Raw genomic sequence first — 10,022 nt, 5'->3', positions numbered from 1 at the left:
AGGAAGCAAGCTATGAGTAGAATGAACAATGAGTGAAAATTTGGCAGAGTTTCATTATGATTGCTTGAAATAGTGGCAATGCCTTCCAACTCTGCTTGCTCTTATCCTTTAGACAAGATCTAGTCATTAAAAACGCTCATCATATTACGGGGAGGCAAATCCATACAAAGATCCTTGCCAAAGCCCTATGAATCCTTACTCGATTTTCATCATTACTATCTAGTGGTTGAATAAATGCAGTGAACTGTAGCTCAAATAAGTACAACTGGCACCTGCCTAGTTCAGAGTCAATGCTATTTTTTTCCCATGCCACCAATTTCAATTCGTCTATTATATCAATACTAGTAGTGGTAGGTTTTTGTACTTCAATCATGTGACTTTGGTAAAAAATGCATATTCTTTATTTTGATCTATTTGAAAATGTTAGTTTACACATGATAAAGAAGACTATTGTGCATACCATACCAAACATGATTTTTCAATATAAATAGATAACCCTCGCAAGTCTTCAAGTATTCTTCCATAATGTATGTTATGAGTTTGCCTATTAAACCTAGATACCAATCATTTGGTGTGTGAGTGGAAGTAACATCATATACATTTATTTACTTATTTACCTATCAATAGAAAGCACATCAAGTAAGCATTATATATGATAAACATTGTAGAAAGAAAAAGATCGTGATGTAATCATGTGTGTCACGTTGCCACAATGAATGATGTGGTTTAATGCAATATAAGCCATGTGACATGAGGTTATGTAGAATTTTGTACTAGCTCAATAAACATTGCATGTGTATCACACCTGAATTACAACAAAAACTAGGTGAAATGTATTTGTGTCCCTTATCTCAACAGTTTCTCCAACAAATCACATGAATAACTCCAACATATGCCATGTGATGCTAGTTTATGGCTAGCCTTGTAGCTACATATATTGTAGCCCCCATTCATTAGCATATGTAGGAGATGATACATTCCATATAATGAAACCCTATATTTACCTATTTAGTAGCTCATAACAAAATACACTATGGTAACTAAAGATCAACAAAATTGCTAACATATAATACTATTGTAGATGAAGTGAGAAATATTGAGCAAAAATGAGAACTAAATGGATCTTTCTTTCCATACCATTAGGCTACCTATCATAAGTCCCCAAATACACTAAAAATTCGAAAATGTTTTATTTTACTCACTCTAAAAAGTGAGATTAAAATTTGCACATTTTCCATTGAACCATGGAATGCACATGGGAAAAGTTAAATGGTCTCAAATTTTTATACAATATCATATCAACATTTAGAATCGAATACCCATTCTTTAAAAATGATCTCAATTTTTATTATACCATCATATCCAAATGAAAGAAGCAAATACAACATTCTTTAAAGTATACCCTTTTTATATTTGACTCTAAAAATTCATACAAAAGGTCTTTAAAATTATCATATATTGCATCTTCATCTTGTATCCACAACCCCTACCTTTCCTCACTATGAACATCATGATCACTAGGAGATGAAGCCAGTGATCCATCGTCCTCGACACTACCGATGAACACATTGTCATCATCCCTATGTAATCCTAATACTTCTTGTGATTGTCCTTGAGTAAATCTAGAACATGGTCCATCATCATCAATGCAATTCTTTGAGGGAAGCTTCTACTTGATGATGTCAATTGTGGCCTTGCAAAATGTCCAGAATTGGCTAGTTGAAAATCATGAACAAGATTGTCAACATCATCAAGAACAGGCACAATTACATGAGGTTAATTTTTCATTCATTTTTTCTTACCCTTGCCATCAAAAGTATTTGCCGCCATTTTAAAGGTGTACTTTCCTTTGTAGGTTTCATGACTATTGGTTCTAAACCAATGCATTTATCATACCACCTAGTTGTGCAAGAAGAGAAATTGTTGCATTTCCAACTAGAATTCCATTCATTGAACCTCCAAATTGTTATGCGATTGGAAGCCTATGAGGAAGACAATTTTTGTTTATGTTTCATGAGCATGTTAAGATACCTCCCCTCAATAGATATATGACACAAATTGATGCTATTATCAAGTTATGTTGTGGCATAAGCTATGACATCACTCAATAACAACACCGATTTGATTAGGATGCTGTTATTTGAGTTGTGTGAATTGTTTTGCCACAACTCAATGCTATTATCCAGTTTTGTCATGAGTATTTTTAAAATGGAAAAATGTTTTCAATTTTTTTTGAAATGAATGAATAAATAAATAGACATATGATGCAGTCTCCTCTTATCAAGTTGTGTCATAACAAAAATCTTTCACATTCATTTTCTTTTAAATAAATTTTTGCTACCACGAGCGATGATGGAATCCTAAGGCTAAAAGATCTGCAAATTCTAAAGGAAAACCTCAAAATTTTGAAACCTCTTTTCTTTGAACATTCAACGGGTAACTTATAAGAGAGCATTCCCATGGTAGTGATTCTAGCATTCCTCAATTTTCTATTGCCTTAATTTGTACTTTCCAACCTTCTCGCCATGGTTTCGAAATGTTGCTGCTAAATCTCTAGAAATTCGTGAAATAGAAAACGCATGATTGTCCTATCAGAACACGCCAGCCTACAGAATGAAACTCGACATCAGTCAATTTGCTCTCTGCCACGAAACCTTTCCAGCCCACTCTTATTCCCTGCACGTGTCCCTGGCCGCCGAAAATCCTGTGTGACGAGGTGTGACCCAACTGACACATCCTCCCCGACCAGAAATTCCCCAACATGTGTCAGTTGGTGTCACTTTCAAATATTTGTGTGCTGTTCATTCTTCCTTAACACCAAAAGATAAGGCATCTTGAAAAGTTCAGATGTTAGACGTCTTCTTGGAGGACTCGCTGGCAGGCGACAGTATGAATTTGGGTGTGGCGGATGGCCCTCTTGAATTGGTTTGAAGCGTGCATAGGATCTATGGACGGTCATCTTGTAGCTCAGGCTTCTATGCATGGGTCTTTCGAGAGGGTCATCCGCCACATCCGAATCCACGTGCCCGTCTTTTCTAAGGGCTGTGCTCGTTGTCCTTGGTACCCTGCAAGAGATGGTCCGAGACCTGCTATCCTACGTGCGCCTTATGAGGATTTGTCATTCGTCTTTCTTTTGGTACATACGATTTTGATCGAGTTGTTAGGTAGGATTCTTTGTAAGGGGTGAAATACAATGGAGTTGTTTCCTGCGGATGAATTGTCTCTTTTCCTTTTAACCTGTTGTCCTTTTAACCTTTTCAGCCCGAGGATATGGGAGGTTGGCACATTTGGATCACTACACCTGCCTTATACCCCAAAACACGTCTGTTCGTCAACTGAACGGCCATCTGACTTGAAATTTTATCTATCAATGTTGGAGTTCCTCAACTTGGGACATTCGACTTTATCAAAGTTGGCGCTCCTTAACTTGGGAGATTCTACTGTGGCACAGAAAGAATTTTGTCAAACATGGTAAACTAAAACATAGCTCTCAGACTGGATCTTTGTAAACTAATAAAACTGATGTGCAATCATCATGAAATTGAGGACAAGGTGAAGGGAAGTGGAAATGTCATGTACCTCCACGAGAGGACCGTTTGCTTAGTCTGTGTACCAAGGCTTCTTGCCTTGACAATTAGTAGTTAGATTTTAAGGATCCAAGTCATCGGCTTGTTAGATTTTGGGGGTTCAAGCCATCAACTGTACCCTTCCCCTCTATATGTCACAACTACAGTGCATAGGTGTAATGATCGGCCAAAGTTGCAAAACATTTGGCTCAAAATGTTTATCATTGTAACTTCACAACAAGAGTCAATGTGCTAGCATGAAGTGGTTGCTCTCTTTCTTTCAGCCGGTAATTTAGTTCTTGCTTTGCATCCATTCGACCCTCTTCCTCAGCTCTCGTTGTCCTTTACCTGGAACTCATGGTAGTATTTCAAATTCCTAGTCCACATTAATTTGCTCAGGTGAGCGTCTCACCTAGGACAGCATCTTGGAGTCATTGCAGTAATGAACTTGTGTATGTATATACAGCTATGTTGTTTATGGAGTTGGATTGCCTAGACAATGTGTGTCTCCATGAAGGTGAGAGTGAATGACTTTCCTATGTGTATGGAGTTGGATTTTCTAGACAGAGTGTGTGCACTGTGTGTGTGACTCCATGAAGGTGACACTAGCATAAGTTTTTGAGATGCAGTTCCTAGCATCTGGTTTTCTCTTATTTTAATCCATTAAATGAACTAGTTCGTTCTGCAAAATAATATACTCCCTTTTCTTTTACTTTAAAATGTATCCTTGCTCTAAGTATGGCGAATCTTGGCTCTTGCAATATTTTGCACGCTCCATCAAATGCAGGCAAACACTCCCTGATGTGAGAAGCTTCGACGACTAGGTGGCTCTTGAATCAGTTGATAATTTCATTGTACAGGCACATGGCAGCTAGCCAGATCTTATTATCCTTACGGAATTCGTCATTATAAGGCTTGTTTCCATTGCTTGGCTTCTATAGGTGTAAGGGGATTTCACAAGCAGTTTTTGTGGTCCCACTTCTATAGGTGTAAGTGGATTCCGCATGCAGTTTTTGTGGTCCCAAAGTACTTTTAGAATCTAGACTAGTGTCTGCTATGTGGCTAACCCTTAACCCTTATAGGTGCCCTTGCTGCTTGTGCATCAATTGCTCTTCCCTTTTCTGCAGTTGAGATTTGCTCATTGCATTCTCTACAGGATCACATGGTCGGAGCAGGGGATGCATGCGACATGACAGCCTATTTGCATCAATGAGTTTTCCGCCTTTCTGTGTTTTTTTCCTGTCCTCTGTGTGCTCTAAGGATCACATGGCATGAGCAGAGGATGCATGTGACATGACAGCCAACCCTAGGGGCTGCCAAAAGGTAGCCAAGAAGACAGCGGTAGACTGCCATGCATGCAGCTATGTGGAGGAGCAAGTGAAGTAGCCATGGGACTGCCTTAGGAGCAGCAAAGGATAGCACAAGGATTCAGGTAGACAGCAGCAGGACAGCCATGGAGAGGCTACTTGGGACAGCCATGCAAGCCAACCAGCAGGAAAAAGCAGGCATCAGCCTCATGGAGTGACAGCAGCAGCAGCAGCAGCAGCAGCAGCTTGGTTGGCACTGGGAACAAGTCTAGTTCCTCCTTGCCGGTCTGATCTTGGATTGCTTCGAGGACATGCACCTGCTTTCTAATGTAGCCCAAGACCCAACAGCATTTCCAAGGCCCTTAGGTGGTTGATTGGGAGCTGGTTGGAAGATATACCAGCAACTCAACTTGTAGCTCGCAGGGGACGTCTCAATTTCTCGAGTCTTTTACATGCGAATATCACAGTTGGGTGTTGAGCAAGCCTGCACCATTGTAGTTGTTTCTATGGTAGTTCCTTTTTGCTTATTCTGCAAGTCCGATTTTTAGGACCTCCGGGGTCGTGTCAAAAGAAAATGAAGCGCTACTTGCAAATGGAGGATTGATGACTCAGCTAGTTGTGCTCTGACTCGATTGACTAGCGTAATTGACTATGCTTTGATTGGAGTGACTGACTAACTATGCCTATATGCAGATGCAAGCGTAATCTATATGCTTCTATATGCATGACTCTCTGCCTGAGATCATTCTGATTAGGTACTACTACCTTGCCATTTCTTTTCAGCATACCATCCCTTATGGCATATCTTGCATAAATTTGGCCTTTTCTCGATGCCAGGTCATCCTTTTCCCCGGGTTTTAACATACGAGCCTTAGGCCATAGGCTCTGGACAAACTCGTCCACCTTTTGAGTTTCTTTTATCTCGGCCATTAGAGCACTCTCTAACACCGTGAAACTCATGTTATGCATAATGCGTGACACCGCATTAGCAACTTTATTATCCTCCTTCCCTCTTCGATACCGAATCGTCAAATTAAATTCCTGCATGAGTTCTGTCCACCTAGCTTGGCAGCCTCTCAAGTCAGGTTGTTTACAAAAATGTTTCAGAGTATCATGATTAATATCCACATAAAACTCTGATCCATACAAATAATGTCTCCATGTTTTCAAAGCATGGACGATAGCATACAACTCTAATTCATGAGTTGGCAAATTTCATTGAGAGGGAGAAAGCTTCTTGCTTTCAAAGGCTACTGGCCTTCCCTCTTGGAGGAGAACTGCTCCTACTGCAATGCCACTTGCATCGGTTTCCAAGAACAACGGTTTCTGGGGATCATCTATTTTTAACATCGGTCCTATGACCACAGCTTGTTTTATGGTGTTAAAACTTTCCTGTTGATTCTGTCTCCATATAAAAGGTATTTTATATGAGGTCAGATCAGTCAATGGCGATACTATTTCGGAATATCCTTTGATAGGCCTTCGATAAAATTGGACAAATCCCAAGAATGATCGCAAAGCGGTCAAACTTTGAGGGATTGGCCAAGTCAGTATCGCAGCCACTTTCTTTGGATCCATTTCTACCCCCTCTGGAGTAATTATGAATCCTAAATATTCAAGTCTTACCATACACAGTATAGTTTTCTTTTTATTTACATAAAGACTGGCTTTCCTCAAAGTACTGAACACTATTCTTAAGTGTTCGTGATCCTCAGTAATACTTTTACTGAATATCATAATATCGTCAATAAAATGTACTACAAACTTTCCGATATACGGACGTAGTAAATCATTCATAAGCATGACGAATGTAGCTGGAGCATTGGTAAGTCCAAAGGGCATTACCAAAAACTCATAATGACCAAACCTGCTTCTAAAAGCGGTTTTATGCACATCCTCGGCTCTAATACGGATCTGATGGTAGCCACACTTAAGATCTATCTTACTGAAAATTATGGCCCCATGTAATGCATCTAGCAAATCATCGATCCGAGCCATCAGATACCTGTGCATAATAGTGATATTATTCAATGCCCTGTAATCTATACAGAGACGAAAAGTATCATCTTTCTTCTTCTTTAATATCATTGGCGAAGCAAAAGGTGAAAAACTAGGTTGAATCTGCCCCAGCTTGAGGTATTCTTCCAGTTGTCTTCGCACCTCAGCTTCTTCTGTAAAGCTTAATCTATAGGGAGGTCTATTTACAGGTTCTGCCCCTGGGATAAGCTCAATTTTATGCTTAACATTTCGCTCTGGAGATAACCCATAAGGTAACTCACCCCTAAAACAATCAGAGAACTTCTCCGATATCTCCTTAGCCAACTCGGCCATTTCCCCAGCTTGGGTAGCCTCAGTTCTAGCCGATGCATCATCAATCGACTCTACCGACGCTATATACAGACACAGAAACTCTTTCGGAGTCTTCCGAATTTCCATGGCTGAAATCAATGGTCCTTGAGGTAAATCCTTTTCACCTCGCAAAACATATTCTACCCCGTTCATCTTGAACTTGTAAATATGCTTTTTCCAATCAATGGCTCGATTTTTCCAAAAATGCCAAGCCATGCCTAGGGCTATATTTGCGTGAGCAAGCCTGGTCAACTCAAAGTCCAGCTTCTCAACATAGTCCTATATTTGAAGTTCTAACTGGGTAACCCTCTGGTCCCATACTTCAGTTGAACTTCCGTCCGCCATCCTGACCATATAAGCATAGTCAGACGGACTAGTTTTCAACTTGAGCCTCTTAATAAGCTTCGAGTTAATTACATTGTGCGTTGACGTTGAGTCAAACAACACAATCACATCATGATTGGCTACTTGCCCTTTCATTTTAATCAACTCGAGCTCATCGAAAACCGTATACCCCGTTGCTGCGGGCTTTAAAAGGATGTTATCAAGTGCATCGCTTACTAACTTAGTAACAGACACACTTAACAACACAGGTACTAACCTCTGAGAAGGTCCCGCTAATTGCATCTGCATATGTTCTGCATTGGGACTCTCCTGCATTTTCGCGTCGCATTCAGATATTATCATATTGGCCGTGCGACGGTCTTTGTTTAGTGGACAATCTTTCCACTGATGTCGTTGAAGGCAGCCGAAGCACAATCCTTCTTTTCTAGCTTTTTCTTTTTGCTCAGGGGTCAATGAGGACTTTGACCAAGCCCGGGCTGCCATTGGAGTTACTTTTCTTTTCACCCCAATGGTGGTACTTGTCTTTGCTTGTCCCTCAACCGGCTTCACCTGCTTGGTTTGGCTACTTGGCTGTAAGACACTTGTCTTTGAAGTCCATTTCCTCTAAAATCCCCCTTTTCTAGGGTACTCATGCTGAGTCCCTGCCTGCACAAACCCACTAGGTCTGCCTCTGGCATCCTCATAGTTCAGGGCTACTATAATAGATTCATCTAATGTAGTCACATATTTAGCCCGAACTTCCATTTTAATCTTGTCGTTCAATCCATAGATATAGTCTTTCAACTGAACCAACATAGGGAGAGGGTCTGTTATTTTCATAGCACATTCCCTGAACTTGTCAGTGTACTCTGCCACCGACAAATTCCTCTGGCGAAGGTTTCTGTAAGCATCCCAAGCTTGGGACTCTTTGTCAGGTGGAAGAAAGTGTTTCTTAGATTCAGCCTTAAACCCTTCCCAGGTGGTAGGGGCAACATGATCTTTCTGTTGTTTTATCCACCACCTATCCGCTGCCTCAATAAACAGGTGAGTGGTCTCGCGGATTTTCTTTAGATCAGATCTGATTTCACAAATGGCGAAGGCTTCTTCCCACTTGTGTAACCAAACCTCGATCACATCAGAACTGCGTTCGGTCATCCGACCAGCGTACTTTTCTGGTCTATGATTAGCAGTATTAGGTACCTTGACCTTCGCACGTTTCGACGAGTGTATACTGGGCTCTGGCTCTGCTGCTCTGGCTCTGCTGGAGCTTTGCCCTTTTCATTTCTAGATGGTCTAGCCGACAAGGCTTGCACCATCTCTCTAATTTCATTTTGACCAGTGTTCACTTGAAGCTGCTGGTTCATGATCTGTTGTAAGGCATCTTCTAATATAGAAATCCTACCCACCAGAGTAGGTGTTGTGTGATGGGACACTTGTGTAGGCTACGCTCTAGATTCACCAGGATTTACCCTAGAATCTTGTCCCTCTGCCTCCATTCTTTCAAAAGGGAAAATAGATTTAAAAAAAAAAAAAAAACTTCTCTCCGTATGTCAAAAACCCCAAAAAGATATCACACTTCAAATTCCCCTTTTTTTGCTATACAGGAATAATAGACTGCAACTGAAAAGTTGTATAGAAGGAAAAAAAAGATGCTCCCTGGAATATCCCGGAGTCCCGAATTTCTTCTTCTGCCAAAGCCTCGCAAGTCTCGAAAATCCAAACAATTTGCTTCTCTCTCAGACATAGTCTCACTCTTTCGGAATCATCTTGGTCTTCTCCATCCTACTCTCTGTTTCAGAATCCGCCTCAGCCCACGGGCTATCTACGTGACCACAAATAGCACACGTCGTCACACGCCCTGCGTATGATACCAAAATGATACGCGTCCACAGTGTAATCCTGCACTGAAGCCTTGCTTCTAGTCCCATCGACCGAACCGGTACCCGACCCCTTCGTTAAGGCAATTAGCCACGTATCGCCGTCCAGCCACCACGTAGCCAGCCGTCTTATGTATTCCCAGCGACAGTCCAAAACTGAGCTATGCCATGATCTGCCCACGGTGCACCGCTTGCTACGTTTGCCCAAATCGTCACAACGGCTTTTGCATCATGATCCTGCGTGGAAGTCTCGAATTCCTTTGCGTAATACCACTACAAGCCTACGACTGTGCAGCTACGGTAGGTTGATACATGCCCTGCGCTCCTCGCCGTACCTCGTCGAGCCAGTCAACCATGCTGATTTCCGTCGTCACATATCCCGCACCTGCGCTCCCTTCATACGCAATCCCCTCGTCCAGCCTAATGCTCTGATACCAAATGATACACTATTTACTACTATTTGTTCCTTTCATCCAATCACGGGCAATCATAGGCAAGATGACATCGTATTTTTCCTCCCAACCTCTCTCATGGATTGCATGCACACAAAGATACGTAATTACATTCCTTCATGCCTATCCACAAGCCCACAATTCCCT

The 10,022-nt window shown here is 41.3% G+C and overlaps 1 long non-coding RNA gene across 1 annotated transcript; it reads left to right on the top strand.

The window, feature by feature from the left end:
- The first annotated feature begins 2,986 nt into the window (after positions 1-2,986).
- LOC147905025 (uncharacterized) lies at positions 2,987-5,591 on the top strand. Its single transcript, XR_015543437.1, has 3 exons — positions 2,987-3,164; positions 3,262-3,471; positions 4,723-5,591. It is a non-coding gene; the product is annotated as an uncharacterized LOC147905025 (long non-coding RNA).
- The last annotated feature ends 4,431 nt before the right edge of the window (positions 5,592-10,022 follow it).

Source organism: Dipteris shenzhenensis, chromosome 2 (genome assembly GCF_047967505.1).
Source record: "Dipteris shenzhenensis isolate YYH24624 ecotype China chromosome 2, Dip_SZ_1.0, whole genome shotgun sequence".
In the NCBI taxonomy this organism is placed as follows: Eukaryota; Viridiplantae; Streptophyta; class Polypodiopsida; order Gleicheniales; family Dipteridaceae; genus Dipteris; species Dipteris shenzhenensis.
This window is presented reverse-complemented; position numbering and strand designations above follow the sequence as displayed.